At 44.7% G+C, this 20,420-nt stretch overlaps 15 non-coding genes and 3 pseudogenes across 15 annotated transcripts; all 18 read left to right on the forward strand.

The window, feature by feature from the left end:
- The first annotated feature begins 289 nt into the window (after positions 1-289).
- On the forward strand, positions 290-408 carry LOC130396205 (5S ribosomal RNA; annotated as a pseudogene).
- Positions 409-926: 518 nt separating this feature from the next.
- LOC130395410 (5S ribosomal RNA) lies at positions 927-1,045 on the forward strand. The gene has a single exon (XR_008898469.1). It is a non-coding gene; the product is annotated as a 5S ribosomal RNA (ribosomal RNA).
- Positions 1,046-1,564: 519 nt separating this feature from the next.
- LOC130399504 (5S ribosomal RNA) lies at positions 1,565-1,683 on the forward strand. The gene has a single exon (XR_008902011.1). It is a non-coding gene; the product is annotated as a 5S ribosomal RNA (ribosomal RNA).
- A 528-nt stretch (positions 1,684-2,211) lies between these two features.
- LOC130395824 (5S ribosomal RNA) lies at positions 2,212-2,333 on the forward strand. The gene has a single exon (XR_008898833.1). It is a non-coding gene; the product is annotated as a 5S ribosomal RNA (ribosomal RNA).
- A 520-nt stretch (positions 2,334-2,853) lies between these two features.
- Positions 2,854-2,972, forward strand: LOC130399505 (5S ribosomal RNA). Its single transcript, XR_008902012.1, has one exon. It is a non-coding gene; the product is annotated as a 5S ribosomal RNA (ribosomal RNA).
- A 529-nt stretch (positions 2,973-3,501) lies between these two features.
- Positions 3,502-3,620, forward strand: LOC130401290 (5S ribosomal RNA). The gene has a single exon (XR_008903753.1). It is a non-coding gene; the product is annotated as a 5S ribosomal RNA (ribosomal RNA).
- A 518-nt stretch (positions 3,621-4,138) lies between these two features.
- On the forward strand, positions 4,139-4,257 carry LOC130395712 (5S ribosomal RNA). Its single transcript, XR_008898736.1, has one exon. It is a non-coding gene; the product is annotated as a 5S ribosomal RNA (ribosomal RNA).
- Positions 4,258-4,786: 529 nt separating this feature from the next.
- On the forward strand, positions 4,787-4,905 carry LOC130397699 (5S ribosomal RNA). The gene has a single exon (XR_008900281.1). It is a non-coding gene; the product is annotated as a 5S ribosomal RNA (ribosomal RNA).
- A 519-nt stretch (positions 4,906-5,424) lies between these two features.
- Positions 5,425-5,543, forward strand: LOC130395734 (5S ribosomal RNA). Its single transcript, XR_008898755.1, has one exon. It is a non-coding gene; the product is annotated as a 5S ribosomal RNA (ribosomal RNA).
- Positions 5,544-6,062: 519 nt separating this feature from the next.
- Positions 6,063-6,182, forward strand: LOC130395235 (5S ribosomal RNA). The gene has a single exon (XR_008898314.1). It is a non-coding gene; the product is annotated as a 5S ribosomal RNA (ribosomal RNA).
- A 1,351-nt stretch (positions 6,183-7,533) lies between these two features.
- Positions 7,534-7,652, forward strand: LOC130395823 (5S ribosomal RNA). Its single transcript, XR_008898832.1, has one exon. It is a non-coding gene; the product is annotated as a 5S ribosomal RNA (ribosomal RNA).
- Positions 7,653-8,181: 529 nt separating this feature from the next.
- On the forward strand, positions 8,182-8,300 carry LOC130401270 (5S ribosomal RNA). The gene has a single exon (XR_008903734.1). It is a non-coding gene; the product is annotated as a 5S ribosomal RNA (ribosomal RNA).
- Positions 8,301-8,829: 529 nt separating this feature from the next.
- Positions 8,830-8,948, forward strand: LOC130401271 (5S ribosomal RNA). The gene has a single exon (XR_008903735.1). It is a non-coding gene; the product is annotated as a 5S ribosomal RNA (ribosomal RNA).
- A 529-nt stretch (positions 8,949-9,477) lies between these two features.
- LOC130396079 (5S ribosomal RNA) lies at positions 9,478-9,597 on the forward strand (annotated as a pseudogene).
- Positions 9,598-10,765: 1,168 nt separating this feature from the next.
- On the forward strand, positions 10,766-10,884 carry LOC130400208 (5S ribosomal RNA). The gene has a single exon (XR_008902684.1). It is a non-coding gene; the product is annotated as a 5S ribosomal RNA (ribosomal RNA).
- A 518-nt stretch (positions 10,885-11,402) lies between these two features.
- LOC130397700 (5S ribosomal RNA) lies at positions 11,403-11,521 on the forward strand. Its single transcript, XR_008900282.1, has one exon. It is a non-coding gene; the product is annotated as a 5S ribosomal RNA (ribosomal RNA).
- Positions 11,522-12,049: 528 nt separating this feature from the next.
- On the forward strand, positions 12,050-12,168 carry LOC130394352 (5S ribosomal RNA). The gene has a single exon (XR_008897519.1). It is a non-coding gene; the product is annotated as a 5S ribosomal RNA (ribosomal RNA).
- Positions 12,169-19,244: 7,076 nt separating this feature from the next.
- On the forward strand, positions 19,245-19,363 carry LOC130395988 (5S ribosomal RNA; annotated as a pseudogene).
- The last annotated feature ends 1,057 nt before the right edge of the window (positions 19,364-20,420 follow it).

Below are 20,420 nucleotides of genomic sequence, written 5' to 3' on the forward strand. Positions count from 1 at the left end.
CATGGGAGGACGTCAAACAATCACCACCCATTCTCTGACACTTTAACCGTTAACCTTGGTTCAAACATCCTTAACATCACACGCACACGCAGTGTTATTTCAGATAATTATGAATTCAGTATGTCACAATGTATCGGTTTACATGGATAAGGAGTCCTACTGAATCATACTGCCGTTTATATCTAACTAAAAAATTGATTGTTTGTAGAGTGTCACGTCAGAGCCTCAGCAGCTTTTCTCACCTCTTATGTGCTACTGTAAACCCCTGGTTTTTGCGCCTGCAATTAATGCTTACGGCCATACCACCCTGAACACGCCCCGAATCTCGTCTGATCTTGGAAGCTAAGCAGGGTCGGGCCTGGTTAGTACTTGGATGGGAGTAGCCTGGAATACCAGGTGCTGTAGGCTTTTTCTTTTTCACCTGAAGCTCATTGACTCCTTGGCGTACCGTGACCTGATGTTTACTGCCAACCGCTTTGGAGGATTTAAGCAACATACAAAAACGGACAACGTCTCTCAAAACTGTTTTTGTGAAACATGAGGACAGTATAGTGATACTGCCAGCAGGGAGCACCAGAGAGCTGAACTGACAGTTGTACATTTCTTAAACTTTCACCAACACAAACACGCACGCTCACTTCAGATCATGGGAGGACGTCAAAAATCACCACCCATTCTCTGACACTTTAACCGTTAACCTTGGTTCAAACATTTAACATCACACGCACACGCAGTGTATTTCAGATAATTAATGAATTCAGATGTCACAATGATCGTTTATATGGATAAGGAGTCCTACTGAATCAATTACTGCCGTTTATATCTAACTAATGATTGTTTTTGTAAAAGTGTAACGTCGAGCCTCAGCAGCTTTCTCACTCCTTATGTGCTACTGTATAAAACCTGGTTTTGCGCCTCCACTATTTGCTTACGGCCATACCACCTTGAACACGCCCGATCTCGTCTGAACTCGGAAGCTAAGCAGGGTCGGGCCTGGTTAGAACTTGGATGGGAGTCTGCCTGGGAATACCAGGTGCTGTAAGCAATTTCTTTTTCAACTCGAGCTCATTGACTCCGTGGCGTACCGTGACCTGATGTTTACTGCCAACCGCTTTGGAGGATTTAAGCAACATACAAAAACTGACAACGTCTCTCAAAACTATTTTTGTGAAACATGAGGACAGTATAGTGATACTGCCAGCAGGGAGCACCAGAGAGCTGAACCGACAGTTGTACATTTCTTAAACTTTCACCAACACAAACACGCACGCTCACTTCAGATCATGGGAGGACGTCAAAAAATCACCACCCATTCTCTGACACTTTAACCGTTAACCTTGGTTCAAACATTTAACATCACACGCACACGCAGTGTATTTCAGATAATTAATGAATTCAGATGTCACAATGATGGTTTACATGGATAAGGAGTCCTACTGAATCAATTACTGCCGTTTATATCTAACTAATGATTGTTTTTGTAAGAGTGTAACGTCGAGCCTCAGCAGCTTTCTCACTCCTTATGTGCTACTGTATAAAACCTGGTTTTGCGCCTGCACTATTTGCTTACGGCCATACCACCTTGAACACGCCCGATCTCGTCTGAACTCGGAAGCTAAGCAGGGTCGGGCCTGGTTAGTACTTGGATGGGAGACCGCCTGGGAATACCAGGTGCTGTAAGCTTTTTCTTTTTCAACTCGAGCTCATTGACTCCGTGGCCTACCGTGGCGTACCGTGACCTGATGTTTACTGCCAACCGCTTTGGAGGATTTAAGCAACATACAAAACTGACAACGTCTCTCAAAACTATTTTTGTGAAACATGAGGACAGTATAGTGATACTGCCAGCAGGGAGCACCAGAGAGCTGAACCGACAGTTGTACATTTCTTAAACTTTCACCAACACAAACACGCACGCTCACTTCAGATCATGGGAGGACGTCAACAAATCACCACCCATTCTCTGACACTTTAACCGTTAACCTTGGTTCAAACATTTAACATCACACGCACACGCAGTGTATTTCAGATAATTAATGAATTCAGATGTCACAATGATCGTTTACATGGATAAGGAGTCCTACTGAATCAATTACTGCCGTTTATATCTAACTAATGATTGTTTTTGTAAGAGTGTAACGTCGAGCCTCAGCAGCTTTCTCACTCCTTATGTGCTACTGTATAAAACCTGGTTTTGCGCCTGCACTAATTGCTTACGGCCATACCACCCTGAACACGCCCGATCTCGTCTGATCTCGGAAGCTAAGCAGGGTCGGGCCTGGTTAGTACTTGGATGGGAGTACCTGCCTGGGAATACCATGGTGCTGTAAGCTTTTTCTTTTTCAACTCGAGCTCATTGACTCCGTGGCGTACCGTGACCTGATGTTTACTGCCAACCGCTTTGGAGGATTTAAGCAACATACAAAAACTGACAACGTCTCTCAAAACTAGTTTTTGTGAAACATGAGGACAGTATAGTGATACTGCCAGCAGGGAGCACCAGAGAGCTGAACCGACAGTTGTACATTTCTTAAACTTTCACCAACACAAACACGCACGCTCACTTCAGATCATGGGAGGACGTCAAAAAATCACCACCCATTCTCTGACACTTTAACCGTTAACCTTGGTTCAAACATTTAACATCACACGCACACGCAGTGTATTTCAGATAATTAATGAATTCAGATGTCACAATGATCGTTTACATGGATAAGGAGTCCTACTGAATCAATTACTGCCGTTTATATCTAACTAATGATTGTTTTTGTAAAAGTGTAACGTCGAGCCTCAGCAGCTTTCTCACTCCTTATGTGCTACTGTATAAAACCTGGTTTTGCGCCTGCACTATTTGCTTACGGCCATACCACCTTGAACACGCCCGATCTCGTCTGAACTCGGAAGCTAAGCAGGGTCGGGCCTGGTTAGTACTTGGATGGGAGACCGCCTGGGAATACCAGGTGCTGTAAGCTTTTTCTTTTTCAACTCGAGCTCATTGACTCCGTGGCCTACCGTGGCGTACCGTGACCTGATGTTTACTGCCAACCGCTTTGGAGGATTTAAGCAACATACTAAAACTGACAACGTCTCTCAAAACTATTTTTGTGAAACATGAGGACAGTATAGTGATACTGCCAGCAGGGAGCACCAGAGAGCTGAACCGACAGTTGTACATTTCTTAAACTTTCACCAACACAAACACGCACGCTCACTTCAGATCATGGGAGGACGTCAAAAAATCACCACCCATTCTCTGACACTTTAACTGTTAACCTTGGTTCAAACATTTAACATCACACGCACACGCAGTGTATTTCAGATAATTAATGAATTCAGATGTCACAATGATCGTTTACATGGATAAGGAGTCCTACTGAATCAATTACTGCCGTTTATATCTAACTAATGATTGTTTTTGTAAGAGTGTAACGTCGAGCCTCAGCAGCTTTCTCACTCCTTATGTGCTACTGTATAAAACCTGGTTTTGCGCCTGCACTAATTGCTAACGGCCATACCACCCTGAACACGCCCGATCTCGTCTGATCTCGGAAACTAAGCAGGGTCGGGCCTGGTTAGTACTTGGATGGGAGACCGCCTGGGAATACCAGGTGCTGTAAGCTTTTTCTTTTTCAACTCGAGCTCATTGACTCCGTGGCGTACCGTGACCTGATGTTTACTGCCAACCGCTTTGGAGGATTTAAGCAACATACAAAAACTGACAACGTCTCTCAAAACTGTTTTTGTGAAACATGAGGACAGTATAGTGATACTGCCAGCAGGGAGCACCAGAGAGCTGAACCGACAGTTGTACATTTCTTAAACTTTCACCAACACAAACACGCACGCTCACTTCAGATCATGGGAGGACGTCAAAAAATCACCACCCATTCTCGGACACTTTAACCGTTAACCTTGGTTCAAACATTTAACATCACACGCACACGCAGTGTATTTCAGATAATTAATGAATTCAGATGTCACAATGATCGTTTACATGGATAAGGAGTACTACTGAATCAATTACTGCCGTTTATATCTAACTAATGATTGTTTTTGTAAAGTGTAACGTCGAGCCTCAGCAGCTTTCTCACTCCTTATGTGCTACTGTATAAATCCTGGTTTTGCGCCTTCACTAATTCCCTACGGCCATACCACCCTGAACACGCCCGATCTCGTCTGATCTCGGAAGCTAAGCAGGGTCGGGCCTGGTTAGTACTTGGATGGGAGTCAGCCTGGGAATACCAGGTGCTGTAAGCTTTTTCTTTTTCAACTCGAGCTCATTGCCTCCGTGGCCTACCGTGGCGTACCGTGACCTGATGTTTACTGCCAACCGCTTTGGAGGATTTAAGCAACATACAAAAACTGACAACGTCTCTCAAAACTGTTTTTGTGAAACATGAGGACAGTATAGTGATACTGCCAGCAGGGAGCACCAGAGAGCTGAACCGACAGTTGTACATTTCTTAAACTTTCACCAACACAAACACGCACGCTCACTTCAAATCATGGGAGGACGTCAAAAAATCACCACCCATTCTCTGACACTTTAACCGTTAACCTTGGTTCAAACATTTAACATCACACGCACACGCAGTGTATTTCAGATAATTAATGAATTCAGATGTCACAATGATCGTTTACATGGATAAGGAGTCCTACTGAATCAATTACTGCCGTTTATATCTAACTAATGATTGTTTTTGTAAAAGTGTAACGTCGAGCCTCAGCAGCTTTCTCACTCCTTATGTGCTACTGTATAAAACCTGGTTTTGCGCCTGCACTAATTGCTTACGGCCATACCACCCTGAACACGCCCGATCTCGTCTGATCTCGGAAGCTAAGCAGGGTCGGGCCTGGTTAGTACTTGGATGGGAGACCGCCTGGGAATACCAGGTGCTGTAAGCTTTTTCTTTTTCAACTCGAGCTCATTGACTCCGTGGCGTACCGTGACCTGATGTTTACTGCCAACCGCTTTGGAGGATTTAAGCAACATACAAAAACTGACAACGTCTCTCAAAACTATTTTTGTGAAACATGAGGACAGTATAGTGATACTGCCAGCAGGGAGCACCAGAGAGCTGAACCGACAGTTGTATATTTCTTAAACTTTCACCAACACAAACACGCACGCTCACTTCAGATCATGGGAGGACGTCAACAAATCACCACCCATTCTCTGACACTTTAACCGTTAAACTTGGTTCAAACATTTAACATCACACGCACACGCAGTGTATTTCAGATAATTAATGAATTCAGATGTCACAATGATCGTTTACATGGATAAGGAGTCCTACTGAATCAATTACTGCCGTTTATATCTAACTAATGATTGTTTTTGTAAGAGTGTAACGTCGAGCCTCAGCAGCTTTCTCACTCCTTATTTGCTACTGTATAAAACCTGGTTTTGCGCCTGCACTAATTTCTTATGGCCATACCACCCTGAACACGCCTGATCTCGTTTGATCTCGGAAGCTAAGCAGGGTCGGGCCTGGTTAGTACTTGGATGGGAGTCAGCCTGGGAATACCAGGTGCTGTAAGCTTTTTCTTTTTCAACTCGAGCTCATTGACTCCGTGGCGTACCGTGACCTGATGTTTACTGCCAACCGCTTTGGAGGATTTAAGCAACATACAAAAACTGACAACGTCTCTCAAAACTATTTTCGTGAAACATGAGGACAGTATAGTGATACTGCCAGCAGGGAGCACCAGAGAGCTGAACCGACAGTTGTACATTTCTTAAACTTTCACCAACACAAACACGCACGCTCACTTCAGATCATGGGAGGACGTCAACAAATCACCACCCATTCTCTGACACTTTAACCGTTAAACTTGGTTCAAACATTTAACATCACACGCACACGCAGTGTATTTCAGATAATTAATGAATTCAGATGTCACAATGATCGTTTACATGGATAAGGAGTCCTACTGAATCAATTACTGCCGTTTATATCTAACCAATGATTGTTTTTGTAAAAGTGTAACGTCGAGCCTCAGCAGCTTTCTCACTCCTTATGTGCTACTGTATAAAACCTGGTTTTGCACCAGCACTATTTGCTTACGGCCATACCAACTTGAACACGCCCGATCTCGTCTGAACTCGGAAGCTAAGCAGGGTCGGGCCTGGTTAGTACTTGGATGGGAGACCTCCTCAGAAGCCCAGGTTGCTGTAAGTAGTGAGGAGAAAAATGACATGAATGACATGGATGATGATGACGATGATGAGGAGGAAGAAGCTGATGCTGATGATAAAGAGGACATTAAAGTTAGTGACGGAGATGAGGCAGACGATGAAGATAAAGGAATTGAGGAGGTTGACGGAGAACCCACTAACCTTAACGCTGGGTGGGCAGATGCAATGGCCAAGATTCTGCAGAAGAAAAACCCCAGCGAGCAAACCAACGATACTGGTGAAGAGCAAGGAGTTGGACATGATGAAGGTGAAGGAGAAGCAAGAAGAAAAAGAGAAGCGAGAAAGAGGAGAAAGAGGAGAGAAAAGAGAAAGAAGAAAAGAGAGGAAAGAAAAAGAGAAAGAGAAGAGAGAAAAACTGAGAAAGAAAAGAAAGGAAAAAGAAAGAGAGTAGTGGAAAAAAAAAAGAAAGAGAATAAAAAAAAGAAACGAGAGAGAAAAACGACAAAGACAAAAAAAAAAAAAAAAAAGAGAAGAGGGAAAGAGAGAGAAAAAGAGAGGGAGAAGAAAGAGAAAGAGAAGAGGAAAAGAGAGAAAGAGAGGAAAAGAAAGAGAGGAGAGAAAAAGAAGCAGAAGAGAGAAGAAATAGAGCGAAGAAAGAAGAAAAGAAACAGAAGAAGAAGTAGAGAAGAAAGGAGAAAGAGAAGAGAAGAAAGGGAAAGAGAAAGAGGAGAGGAGAAAAGGGAGAAAAAAAACAAAAAAAAAAAAAAAACACGCCCGATCTCGTCTGATCTCGGAAGCTAAGCAGGGTCGGGCCTGGTTAGTACTTGGATGGGAGTCCGCCTGGGAATACCTGGTGCTGTAAGCTTTTTCTTTTTCAACTCGAGCTCATTGCCTCCGTGGCCTACCGTGGCGTACCGTGACCTGATGTTTACTGCCAACCGCTTTGGAGGATTTAAGCAACATACAAAAACTGACAACGTCTCTCAAAACTATTTTTGTGAAACATGAAGACAGTATAGTGATACTGCCAGCAGGGAGCACCAGAGAGCTGAACCGACAGTTGTACATTTCTTAAACTTTCACCAACACAAACACGCACGCTCACTTCAGATCATGGGAGGACGTCAAAAAATCACCACCCATTCTCTGACACTTTAACCGTTAACCTTGGTTCAAACATTTAACATCACACGCACACGCAGTGTATTTCAGATAATTAATGAATTCAGATGTCACAATGATCGTTTACATGGATAAGGAGTCCTACTGAATCAATTACTGCCGTTTATATCTAACTAATGATTGTTTTTGTAAGAGTGTAACGTCGAGCCTCAGCAGCTTTCTCACTCCTTATTTGCTACTGTATAAAACCTGGTTTTGCGCCTGCACTAATTGCTTACGGCCATACCACCCTGAACACGCCTGATCTCGTTTGATTTTGGAAGATAAGCAGGGTCGGGCCTGGTTAGTACTTGGATGGGAGACTGCCTGGGAATTCCAGGTGCTGTTAGCTTTTTCTTTTTCAACTCGAGCTCATTGCCTCCGTGGCCTACCGTGGCGTACCGTGACCTGATGTTTACTGCCAACCGCTTTGGAGGATTTAAGCAACATACAAAAACTGACAACGTCTCTCAAAACTATTTTTGTGAAACATGAGGACAGTATAGTGATACTGCCAGCAGGGAGCACCAGAGAGCTGAACCGACAGTTGTACATTTCTTAAACTTTCACCAACACAAACACGCACGCTCACTTCAGATCATGGGAGGACGTCAAAAAATCACCACCCATTCTCTGACACTTTAACCGTTAACCTTGGTTCAAACATTTAACATCACACGCACACGCAGTGTATTTCAGATAATTAATGAATTCAGATGTCACAATGATCGTTTACATGGATAAGGAGTCCTACTGAATCAATTACTGCCGTTTATATCTAACTAATGATTGTTTTTGTAAAAGTGTAACGTCGATCCTCAGCAGCTTTCTCACTCCTTATGTGCTACTGTATAAAACCTGGTTTTGCGCCTGCACTACTTGCTTACGGCCATACCACCCTGAACACGCCCGATTTTGTCTGATCTCGGAAGCTAAGCAGGGTCGGGCCTGGTTAGTACTTGGATGGGAGACCGCCTGGGAATACCAGGTGCTGTAAGCTTTTTCTTTTTCAATTCGAGCTCATTGACTCCGTGGCCTACCGTGGCGTACCGTGACCTGATGTTTACTGCCAACCGCTTTGGAGGATTTAAGCAACATACAAAAACTGACAACGTCTCTCAAAACTGTTTTTGTGAAACATGAGGACAGTATAGTGATACTGCCAGCAGGGAGCACCAGAGAGCTGAACCGACAGTTGTACATTTCTTAAACTTTCACCAACACAAACACGCACGCTCACTTCAGATCATAGGAGGACGTCAAAAAATCACCACCCATTCTCTGACACTTTAACCGTTAACCTTGGTTCAAACATTTAACATCACACGCACACGCAGTGTATTTCAGATAATTAATGAATTCAGATGTCACAATGATCGTTTACATGGATAAGGAGTCCTACTGAATCAATTACTGCCGTTTATATCTAACTAATGATTGTTTTTGTAAGAGTGTAACGTCGAGCCTCAGCAGCTTTCTCACTCCTTATGTGCTACTGTATAAAACCTGGTTTTGCGCCTGCACTACTTGCTTACGGCCATACCACCCTGAACACGCCCGATTTTGTCTGATCTCGGAAGCTAAGCAGGGTCGGGCCTGGTTAGTACTTGGATGGGAGACCGCCTGGGAATACCAGGTGCTGTAAGCTTTTTCTTTTTCAATTCGAGCTCATTGACTCCGTGGCCTACCGTGGCGTACCGTGACCTGATGTTTACTGCCAACCGCTTTGGAGGATTTAAGCAACATACAAAAACTGACAACGTCTCTCAAAACTGTTTTTGTGAAACATGAGGACAGTATAGTGATACTGCCAGCAGGGAGCACCAGAGAGCTGAACCGACAGCCGTACATTTCTTAAACTTTCACCAACACAAACACGCACGCTCACTTCAGATCATAGGAGGACGTCAAAAAATCACCACCCATTCTCTGACACTTTAACCGTTAACCTTGGTTCAAACATTTAACATCACACGCACACGCAGTGTATTTCAGATAATTAATGAATTCAGATGTCACAATGATCGTTTACATGGATAAGGAGTCCTACTGAATCAATTACTGCCGTTTATATCTAACTAATGATTGTTTTTGTAAGAGTGTAACGTCGAGCCTCAGCAGCTTTCTCACTCCTTATGTGCTACTGTATAAAACCTGGTTTTGCGCCTGCACTACTTGCTTACGGCCATACCAGCCTGAACACGCCAGATCTCGTCTGATCTCGGAAGCTAAGCAGGGTCGGGGCTGGTTAGTACTTGGATGGGAGACCTCCTCAGAAGCCCAGGTTGCTGTAAGTAGTGAGGAGAAAAATGACATGAATGACATGGATGATGATGACGATGATGAGCAGGAAGAAGCTGATGATGATGATGCTGATGATAAAGAGGACATTAAAGTTAGTGACGGAGATGAGGCAGACGATGAAGATAAAGGAATTGAGGAGGTTGACAGAGAACCCACTAACCCTAACGCTGGGTGGGCAGATGCAATGGCCAAGATTCTGCAGACGAAAACCCCAGCGAGCAAACCAACGATACTGGTGAAAAGCAAGGAGTTGGACAAGATGAAGATGAAGGAGAAACAAGAAAAAAATAAATAAAATAAAAAGCTGAAGATCAGAGAAAAGACGGACAAGAAGTGTACGTGGGAGATGATGTTCAGGGTAAAAACCTGACATCGCAACAGATCGGGAGGCTGAAAGGAAAAACAAGGGAGAAGAACACGAGAGAGAAAGGAGAGAAAAGAGAGAAGAAAGAAGGCAAGGGGAAAGAAAAAGAGAGAGGGGAGAGAAAGAGAGAGAAAGAGAGAGAAAGGAAGACAGGAAAGGAAAAAAAAAAAAAAAAAAAAAAACACGCCCGATCTCGTCTGATCTCGGAAGCTAAGCAGGGTCGGGCCTGGTTAGTACTTGGATGGGAGACCGCCTGGGAATACCAGGTGCTGTATGCTATTGCTTTATCAACTCGAGCTCATTGACTCCGTGGCATACCGTGACCTGATGTTTACTGCCAACCGCTTAGGAGGATTTAAGCAGCATACAAAAACTGACAACGTCTCTCAAAACTATTTTTGTGAAACATGAGGACAGTATAGTGATACTGCCAGCAGGGAGCACCAGAGAGCTGAACCGACAGTTGTACATTTCTTAAACTTTCACCAACACAAACACGCACGCTCACTTCAGATCATGGGAGGACGTCAAAAAATCACCACCCATTCTCTGACACTTTAACCGTTAACCTTGGTTCAAACATTTAACATCACACGCACACGCAGTGTATTTCAGATAATTAATGAATTCAGATGTCACAATGATCGTTTACATGGATAAGGAGTCCTACTGAATCAATTACTGCCGTTTATATCTAACTAATGATTGTTTTTGTAAGAGTGTAACGTCGAGCCTCAGCAGCTTTCTATCTCCTTATGTGCTACTGTATAAAACCTGGTTTTGCGCCTGCACTAATTGCTTACGTCCATACCACCCTGAACACGCCCGATCTCGTCTGATCTCGGAAGCTAAGCAGGGTTGGGCCTGGTTAGTACTTGGATGGGAGACCGCCTGGGAATACCAGGTGCTGTAAGCTTTTTCTTTTTCAACTCGAGCTCATTGACTCCGTGGCGTACCGTGACCTGATGTTTACTGCCTACGGCTTTGGAGGATTTAAGCAACATACAAAAACTGACAACGTCTCTCAAAACTATTTTTGTGAAACATGAGGACAGTATAGTGATACTGCCAGCAGGGAGCACCAGAGAGCTTAACCGACAGTTGTACATTTCTTAAACTTTCACCAACACAAACACGCACGCTCACTTCAGATCATGGGAGGACGTCAAAAAATCACCACCCATTCTCTGACACTTTAACCGTTAACCTTGGTTCAAACATTTAACATCACACGCACACGCAGTGTATTTCAGATAATTAATGAATTCAGATGTCACAATGATCGTTTACATGGATAAGGAGTCCTACTGAATCAATTACTGCCGTTTATATCTAACTAATGATTGTTTTTGTAAAAGTGTAACGTCGAGCCTCAGCAGCTTTCTCACTCCTTATGTGCTACTGTATAAAACCTGGTTTGCGCCTGCACTAATTGCTTACGGCCATACCACCCTGAACACGCCCGATCTCGTCTGATCTCGGAAGCTAAGCAGGGTCGGGCCTGGTTAGTACTTGGATGGGAGACCGCCTGGGAATACCAGGTGCTGTAAGCTTTTTCTTTTTCAACTCGAGCTCATTGCCTCCGTGGCCTACCGTGGCGTACCGTGACCTGATGTTTGCTGCCAACCGCTTTGGAGGATTTAAGCAACATACAAAAACTGACAACGTCTCTCAAAACTATTTTTGTGAAACATGAGGACAGTATAGTGATACTGCCAGCAGGGAGCACCAGAGAGCTGAAACGACAGTTGTACATTTCTTAAACTTTCACCAACACAAACACGCACGCTCACTTCAGATCATGGGAGGACGTCAAAAATCACCACCCATTCTCTGACACTTTAACCGTTAACCTTGGTTCAAACATTTAACATCACACGCACACGCAGTGTATTTCAGATAATTAATGAATTCAGATGTCACAATGATCGTTTACATGGATAAGGAGTCCTACTGAATCAATTACTGCCGTTTATATCTAACTAATGATTTTTTTTGTAAAAGTTTAACGTCGAGCCTCAGCAGCTTTCTCACTCCTTATGTGCTACTGTATAAAACCTGGTTTTGCGCCTGCACTAATTGCTTACGGCCATACCACCCTGAACACGCCCGATCTCGTCTGATCTCGGAAGCTAAGCCGGGTCGGGCCTGGTTAGTACTTGGATGGGAGACCGCCTGGGAATACCAGGTGCTGAAAGCTTTTTCTTTTTCAACTCGAGCTCATTGCCTCCGTGGCCTACCGTGGCGTACCGTGACCTGATGTTTACTGCCAACCGCTTTGGAGGATTTAAGCAACATACAAAAACTGACAACGTCTCTCAAAACTATTTTTGTGAAACATGAGGACAGTATAGTGATACTGCCAGCAGGGAGCACCAGAGAGCTGAACCGACAGTTGTACATTTCTTAAACTTTCACCAACACAAACACGCACGCTCACTTCAGATCATGGGAGGACGTCAAAAAATCACCACCCATTCTCTGACACTTTAACCGTTAACCTTGGTTCAAACATTTAACATCACACGCACACGCAGTGTATTTCAGATAATTAATGAATTCAGATGTCACAATGATCGTTTACATGGATAAGGAGTCCTACTGAATCAATTACTGCCGTTTATATCTAACTAATGATTGTTTTTGTAAAAGTGTAACGTCGAGCCTCAGCAGCTTTCTCACTCCTTATGTGCTACTGTATAAAACCTGGTTTTGCGCCTGCACTAATTGCTTACGGCCATACCACCCTGACGCCCCCTACAGTGTCGGAGTACGTAGTGTTTTTTGAACAGCCGCATGGTGAATTGTTTGTTCTGGTGGAGAGAGTTTTGTTGGAGTATTGCTATCTGGTCTTACAACCTAGGTATTTTGTGTTTTTTTTCGTCCCCCGCAGTCATAGACTGTTGGGGGATCGCCCTGAGTTTATATTTATATATTTTTCCAGTATTTTTTTGTTCCTTGTGCTACTGTGGAGGCGAGAACGATCCGGGGCTTAGCTTCGGCGAAGCCACCGGGTGAAATGAGGGCCGGCGGGCGGCGAGCTGGAGGGACGGAGAATGGTGCAGGACGTGAGGTGGAGGAGGACGGAATGAAAAAGGGAGAAGTTGGCGGGTTGCGAGGAGGAAGGAGTGCTGCGGAGGAGTCGGGAGGAGAAAGGAGAGAAGGAGGGAGCGGGGGAGATGGAAACGGCCAAGACGGCTGGAGGCGGGCAAGAGCAGGTGGCTGGTGGAGAAACAGCGGACGGGTTAAAAAGACAGAGCGCAAGTATGAGAGGAGGCTCACGGTTTGCGTGGAGCAGTGCGGGGATGTTATACCCATTGGAGAACTAATGAAGGCTATGGCGGTTGTGTGCGGAGAGATAAGGGCTTGTAGGGTGCTGGCCCTCGGGAAGCTGGAGGTGACGGTGTGTGGAGAGAGGGGGAAGGACCGTCTACTGGACGGCTTTAAGGTACACAATACAAGGATAATTGCCAGAGAACTATGCAATGACGAGCTGGTGGTTTCCTTTCTCACCCTGCCAGCATACATATCGGACGAGGAAATCCTGGAGAGACTAAGAGGGTGGGGAGTCCGGGCGATTTCGTCCATTAAGAGGAGGATGTGGCCGGGCACCAACATAGCGGACGGAACAAGGATTGTACGGGTGAAATTTAATGAGCTCGTGCAATCCTTGCCGTATTCCACTAGATTCAACACGGCCACGGGTGTTGAATACTTTAGAGTTATCCACGACCGACAGATGAAGGTATGTAGGAACTGTATGCAGCCTGGCCATATCCTGCGCGAGTGCCCGGATTTCACCTGCCACAATTGCGGATGCCAGGGCCACTACGCCCGGGAGTGTGCCACAGGGGTGGTAAAGTGTCTGACGTGCCGGAGGAGGGAGAGGGACTGCATATGCCCGGTGGCGGTGGAGGCGGAGGGGGACGGCGGCGAGCTGGATGGTGGCGCACCGGGGGCGCAGGACGACGGTGGTGGTGAGGACGAGGAGGAGGGCATGGGCGCGAGCATGGACCGGGACGGTGCCTCTGGGGGGGAGGAATTCCCCACGTTGCTGGAGGAGGAGCTCACCTCGGGCCAGCCTGCGGACCCGGACCTGAGGGGAGAGCTGAGCGAGGGCCTGCCGCGGCGGCAGGGAGACAGGAGCGTGAGAGGCAGAGGTGAAAAACAGGAAGGGGTTAGAATGTTTGGGGATGGAACGGGGCTAACTGCACTTAAAATGACTTGGGGCAATGAGGAGGTGGGGGAGAGTGGGGATTTTGTTGTTGAAACTGTGAGGGAGGGGAGCTCGGGGAGTGACATGGACTTGGAGGAGCTAAGGGAGGCTAAAAAAAGGCTGTCTGCAAGGCAAAAAACGGACGGGAGTGGGAAGAAGAATAAGAACTGTTAATTTTTTTGATGAAGGTTATTGTGCTAGCTGGCTCTTTTCGTTGGTTTTTCCTTATTTTATTTTTTATTATTTATGGCTTTGGTTATTTTTTCCCTGAATGCGAACGGTATGAGAACTGAATATAAAAGAAATGCCATATTGGACATAAGAGCTGATATTTTGTGTTTACAGGAAACTAGGTGGGATGACAACCTACTGAATAGGAGTAGAAAGCAGTGGAAAGGCCAGATTATTTTTCTGAAGGGACTCCCAGGGCCAGGGGAGTGGCAATATGTTTTAATAGTGCTAAAATAACGGGGATTAATTTAGTTCATAGAGATTTAGAGGGGAGGTTGTTAGTTGTTGATTGTGTTTATGAGGGGAGGGAACTTAGAATAATTAATTTACATGCACCCAATGGGGAGAAGGAGAGGAGGTTTTTTTTGGCTGGTTTAAATGTGTGGTGCAACCCTAACTGTATGATTGTGGGGGATTTTAATGTTATTTTGACTCGGTCTGATTTATCGAGTAACAATACGTTTAAAGGGGACAGCACTAGGCAAACCCTTAGGGACTTGATGGAGAACTATCAATTGGTAGACATATGGAGAGTCCTACACCCGTGGGAAAAGGTTTTTTCAAGGAGGCAACTTGTTGCTAATACTCTGAAACAGAGTAGGATTGACTTTGTGTTGGTACAAAGTGGTAATGTTAAATTAATTAAGAGTGTGGAATACATCAATAATACCTGGAGTGACCACGCGGGGATTAGGTTAGAGGTGGGAGGGAGGGGAGGGAGTGTCAACCAGAGGCCTTGGTGCTTTAATGCCAGCTTTTTTGGGAGATGCTGTGTTTATGAAGAGCATGGGTTTTTTTTTGAAGAGAACGATGGATGAATGGAATGATGATGCGAATATGAGTGTGTGGTGGGAGAGTGTGAAAATAAGAATTAAAACAAATGTGTCAGGTATGGTATAGAAAAAAGGAAAAGGGAAAATGCAGAGGAGGTTCATTTGAGAAAACAACTAAATGAGGAAATTAAACTGTTAGATGAGGAGGGTAATATATGTACGGAAAAATATGTGGATTTAAAAGAAAATTGAGTGCCTTAGAGGTAGCGAAGTGTAGAGGGGCTGCTATTAGAAGCAGGATACAATATATGTACGAAGGGGAAAGGAGCACAGCCTTTTTCCTGGGTTTGGAAAAACAAAAACAAAATAAAACGGAGATAAAGGAGGTATTAGATAATGGTGGTCAAATAATAACTGATAAGGAAGAGATATTAAAAGTAGTTAGGGATTATTATGAGTGTTTATTTAAAAAAGATGCATGTGATGAGGATAGTGTGGGAGAGGCCTTAGAGGCACTGGAGAGGACTTTAAGTAGGGAGGATAGTGCTTGGTGCGATTGTGAATTTTCTGTGCAAGAGATTTATAGTGCTATTGATGGACTAAACAAGAATAAGAGCCCGGGAGTGATGGTCTGACAGCCGAGTTTTACGTCGGCTTTAAGGGAATTCTGGCTCCGGTGGTTGAAAAACTCTGCAAGTATGTGGAGAAAACAGGCTGGCTCCCGGAGAGTATGGGATTAGGCATAATTACGATTTTTTATAAAAATAAGGGTGATAACAAAAATCTTGATAACTATAGGCCAATCAGTCTACTCAACACTGACTATAAAATTATTGCTAAGATGCTTGCGAATAGAATGAGGGAGGTAATAGGCTCAGTAATAGGTCCAACTCAAGCGTATAGCATTCCGGGGAGGGACATTGGGGATTCGATATTAACAATAAAACAGGTAGTTAGAGATATGGAAGGGGAGGGAGGATTGTGGCTGGGGATTGATTTAAACAAAGCGTTTGATAGGGTGGATCAGGATTTTTTGGGGAGGGTACTGGAGAAACTTGGATTTGGGACTAAATTAAGGGGGTGGGTGGGATTGCTCTATGGGGGGGCTAAGAGTAAAATTAAGTGTAACGGTGCTCTGACTGACTCTTTCGATGTCAAGAGGTCAGTGAGGCAGGGCTGCCCAATGTCAGCACTGCTCTATAGCATGGTGGCGGAGCCGTTGGCGGCTTTAATTTTGAATGACAAAAGAGTGTGTGGAATAGGTAAGGGGAAAAATTAGTTTAATGCAGTATGCGGATGATATTAATGTAATGGTAAAAAGTGAGAGTGATGTGGATATAGTGTTGAAACATATAGAAACGTATGAGAGAGCTTCAGGAGCAAAAATTAATATGGAGAAATCTGAAATAATGGGGATGGGTAGGAACAAAGACCTAGATAACAAATGGGGATTCAAAGTAGTGGAGAATCAAAGAAAAGTGCTCGGAGTGTATGTTGGTAGTGATGAGAATGAATGCGATGATTTGACGTGGAAGGATGTTATTGGGCGTATGCAAAAGACCCTGAGTATGTGGAGGGCTAGGGGTCTGCTGTTGAGGGGAAGGGTGGCCGTCACCAATGCTCTAGTGTTGTCGCAGGTGAATCATGCCTTGAGCACTTGTGCGCTTCCGACTTGGGCTGAGCAGAAGATTGCTAAAGTCGTTAGAGACTTTATTTGGAGGAGCAAAGCAGCCAGTATAGCGCATAGAACGCTGATAAGGGTCAATGATCAGGGTGGGCTAGGATTGATGGACGTACTCGCAAAAAGAACTGCGTTACGAACTAAATTGATAGGCAAATTTAGGGATGCAAGTCGGGAGGCGGCCTGGAAGGGCCACTTCAGCCAGTGGCTGAGCACATTTGGTCTCTTAAGTAATGACAATTTGTTGCAGACGCAGAACGCAGCGGCATACGCACATCTGCCGCGGTTCTTCCAGGAGGTGCTCAACGCGTGGTTCCTGCTGTTTGATAAGACTACACTCGTATGCGAGTCAAGAGCGTCTGTGATGAGGCTGCCGTTCCTCTCCAGCCCATATTTTAAACAGGGGGGCGGAGGGGTCATCAAGAGCGTGGCTCTTGAGAGGGCGGGGCTGAAGCGGGTGGGAGATCTAGTGGACAGGGGAGGGAGATGGGATAAAGAAAGAGTGATTAGGATAATGAGAGAGAAGGGGATAACATATAGGAGGGGAGTGATTGTGAAAGTGTTGGAGAGAGTGGAAGAGTGTGTGATGAGTGAATGGGGGGACGGGTTTAGAAATAAGGGGAGGGTTGGGCAGGATGATGGGGTGGGAATCTTCCTGTGCCTGGGGGGGGAGACACACGCCATTACTGATGTCAAGACAAAGATTTGGTATAAGCATGCATTGACACATAGAGTGCAAAAACCCACATGTGAGAGTAAATGGGCAGACACATATCCGGACATTACACCCAACATTTTGTGGAAGTACATCAACATACCGCACACACCGCATGCAATATTTGATCTTGATTTCAAGATAAGGCACAGGAGGATTTTCACATGCATCATCCTGCACCAAATGCACAGGGGAGTGTATGGGAGGACGTGTATGGTGTGTGAAAGTGGTGATGAAGACGTGAATCACATTTTTGTGTATTGTTGCGAGCTAGTGGAGTTCTGGGGAAAAATCAAGGGGCTGCTGGGAGGGTGCAGTGTGGGAGACTGCTGGGTGGAACGGGGGTGGGAATTGTCTGTACTCTTGGGAGTGAGTAGGAAATATAGAAATTGGAAAATGATCAATATGATCTTTGGATTCGCAAGGAGGGCGATTTTTAACAGACGCAATTTTGCGCTGTATGAAAGGAGAAAGTTGGATGCATGGAGGCTGTTTGTGAATGAATGGAAAAGACACTTACGAATGCTGTATGTTGTGGACGAGGCTTTGTTTGTGAGTATGTTTGTAGAGAGCGCGGGAGTATGTGGTGTGAATGAGAATGGAATTGTATGGATGACTGAGCAGGGCACCGTTTGGGGTTGATTTGGGTGGTTTAAAGGGGTGGCTTATTTTTGGAGGTGGGAGAGTGGGGGGTTTTTGTGGGATTTTGGTTTTGTGTGTTTTTTCGAATGAGGGGTGGTTTAATTTTGTGGGTAAATGGTCGAGGCTAAAAGATTCTGTGTTTGGCTGTTCGGTTTGTGCTTTGGGATTGAGGGGCGGTTTAATTTCGAGGGTAAGTGTATTCGGGAAAAGATACTGCTTTTGCTGTGTTGTTCTTATTTTAATTTAAAAGAGAAAGTGTGTTTAGCTAATTGTTTGTGCGGTTTCTGAGGGTGGTTTATTTTGTGGGACTGTTTTTCATTACTTTATTTGATATACGTATAAATGAATGTGTAATTGTATAAAATTGAATCTATTTTTGATAATAAAAAGATTAAAAAAAAAAAACACGCCAGATCTCGTCTGATCTCGGAAGCTAAGCAGGGTCGGGCCTGGTTAGTACTTGGATGGGAGACCGCCTGGGAATAACAGGTGCTGTAAGTTTTTTCTTTTTCAACTCGAGCTCATTGACTCCGTGGCGTACCGTGACCTGATGTTTACTGCCAACCGCTTTGGAGGATTTAAGCAACATACAAAAACTGACAACGTCTCTCAAAACTGTTTTTGTGAACATGAGGACAGTATAGTGATACTGCCAGCAGGGAGCACCAGAGAGCTGAACCGACAGTTGTACATTTCTTAAACTTTCACCAACACAAACACGCACGCTCACTTCAGATCATGGGAGGACGTCAAAAAATCACCACCCATTCTCTGACACTTTAACCGTTAACCTTGGTTCAAACATTTAACATCACACGCACACGCAGTGTATTTCAGATAATTAATGAATTCAGATGTCACAATGATCGTTTACATGGATAAGGAGTCCTACTGAATCAATTACTGCCGTTTATATCTAACTAATGATTGTTTTTGTAAAAGTGTAACGTCGAGCCTCAGCAGCTTTCTCACTCCTTATGTGCTACTGTATAAACCTGGTTTTGCGCCTGCACTAATTGCATACGGCCATACCACCCTGAACACGCACGATCTCCTCTGAACTCGGAATCTAAGCAGGGTCGGGGCTGGTTAGTACTTGGATGGGAGACCGCCTGGGAATACCAGGTGCTGTAAGCTTTTTCTTTTTCAACTCGAGCTCATTGACTCCGTGGCCTACCGTGGCGTACCGTGACCTGGGGCCGTATTCACAAAGCATTTTATCTTACCTGGAGTGCTCCTAACTCGCGCTAAAACATTTTACGTAGGAGTTTTTTCTTAAAAGTTATTCACAAAGCCGCTGAGACCTACTCTTACTAAGGATAAATCACAAAGAGTGAACTAAGAGTGACGCGCCGTTGCTATGGATTACGTCAATTCTCGTGCACGAGTTTAGAAGCGGTCAGTTCGGTGATTGGTTGTTCAGACGAGCCCACTGAATCACCGAAAAACAAGGAAATAGCCTAGGCTAGAAATGAATTCCTATGAAGTAGTTATAGTGCAGTTAGCAGAATACACGCATGATGACCATTTTGTGCAGACCACGATAATGACATTGTAGCCTGCACGTTCAAGAGAGAGAGAAAGCAAACAATAAAATACGTAAAATCTAAAATAAACTAAATGTTACGAACTACCCAAGTGTTGACTGATTTGTGCCAAGGTGTTTACCTAAAATGTGTTTTCAAAGTGATCCCTAAATGCCTGTCCACTCGGTTCCACACGGCCAAATTCCTTGTAATGTTCCGCCATCATCATCATCATCATCATCATCATCGTCTGGCTGTGGAATGTTCCTCCGCTTGCAAAGGTTGTGTAGAATGGCACATACAGTGATGACTGTGCTTGCCCTCTCTGGGGTGAGGCGTATTTCGCCGTGGAGGACATGAAACCGACGTTTCATCCTGCCCAATTCCTCTCTCCACAACATTTCGTGTATGTTTGTGTGCTCGCAAAGAGCCAATACGATGTGTTTTACGCATAGGACTCAGCGTAATCTGCGTAATCACTTACATGTTACACTTTAACTGTGCTCCCGGTTGTGGATTAAGGTAGGGTGTCTAGAGCCACGTCTTGCATGGATAGTCACTGTCACCCAGCAAGTGACACCCAACTGGTACATCTCAAAAAGCTGCCTCAGACCGCTCACCATTAAAATGCGCGAATCATGGGTAGCTGAAGATCCAGGCCACTTTGC

Source organism: Gadus chalcogrammus, chromosome 12 (genome assembly GCF_026213295.1).
Source record: "Gadus chalcogrammus isolate NIFS_2021 chromosome 12, NIFS_Gcha_1.0, whole genome shotgun sequence".
NCBI classification, from domain to species: Eukaryota; Metazoa; Chordata; class Actinopteri; order Gadiformes; family Gadidae; genus Gadus; species Gadus chalcogrammus.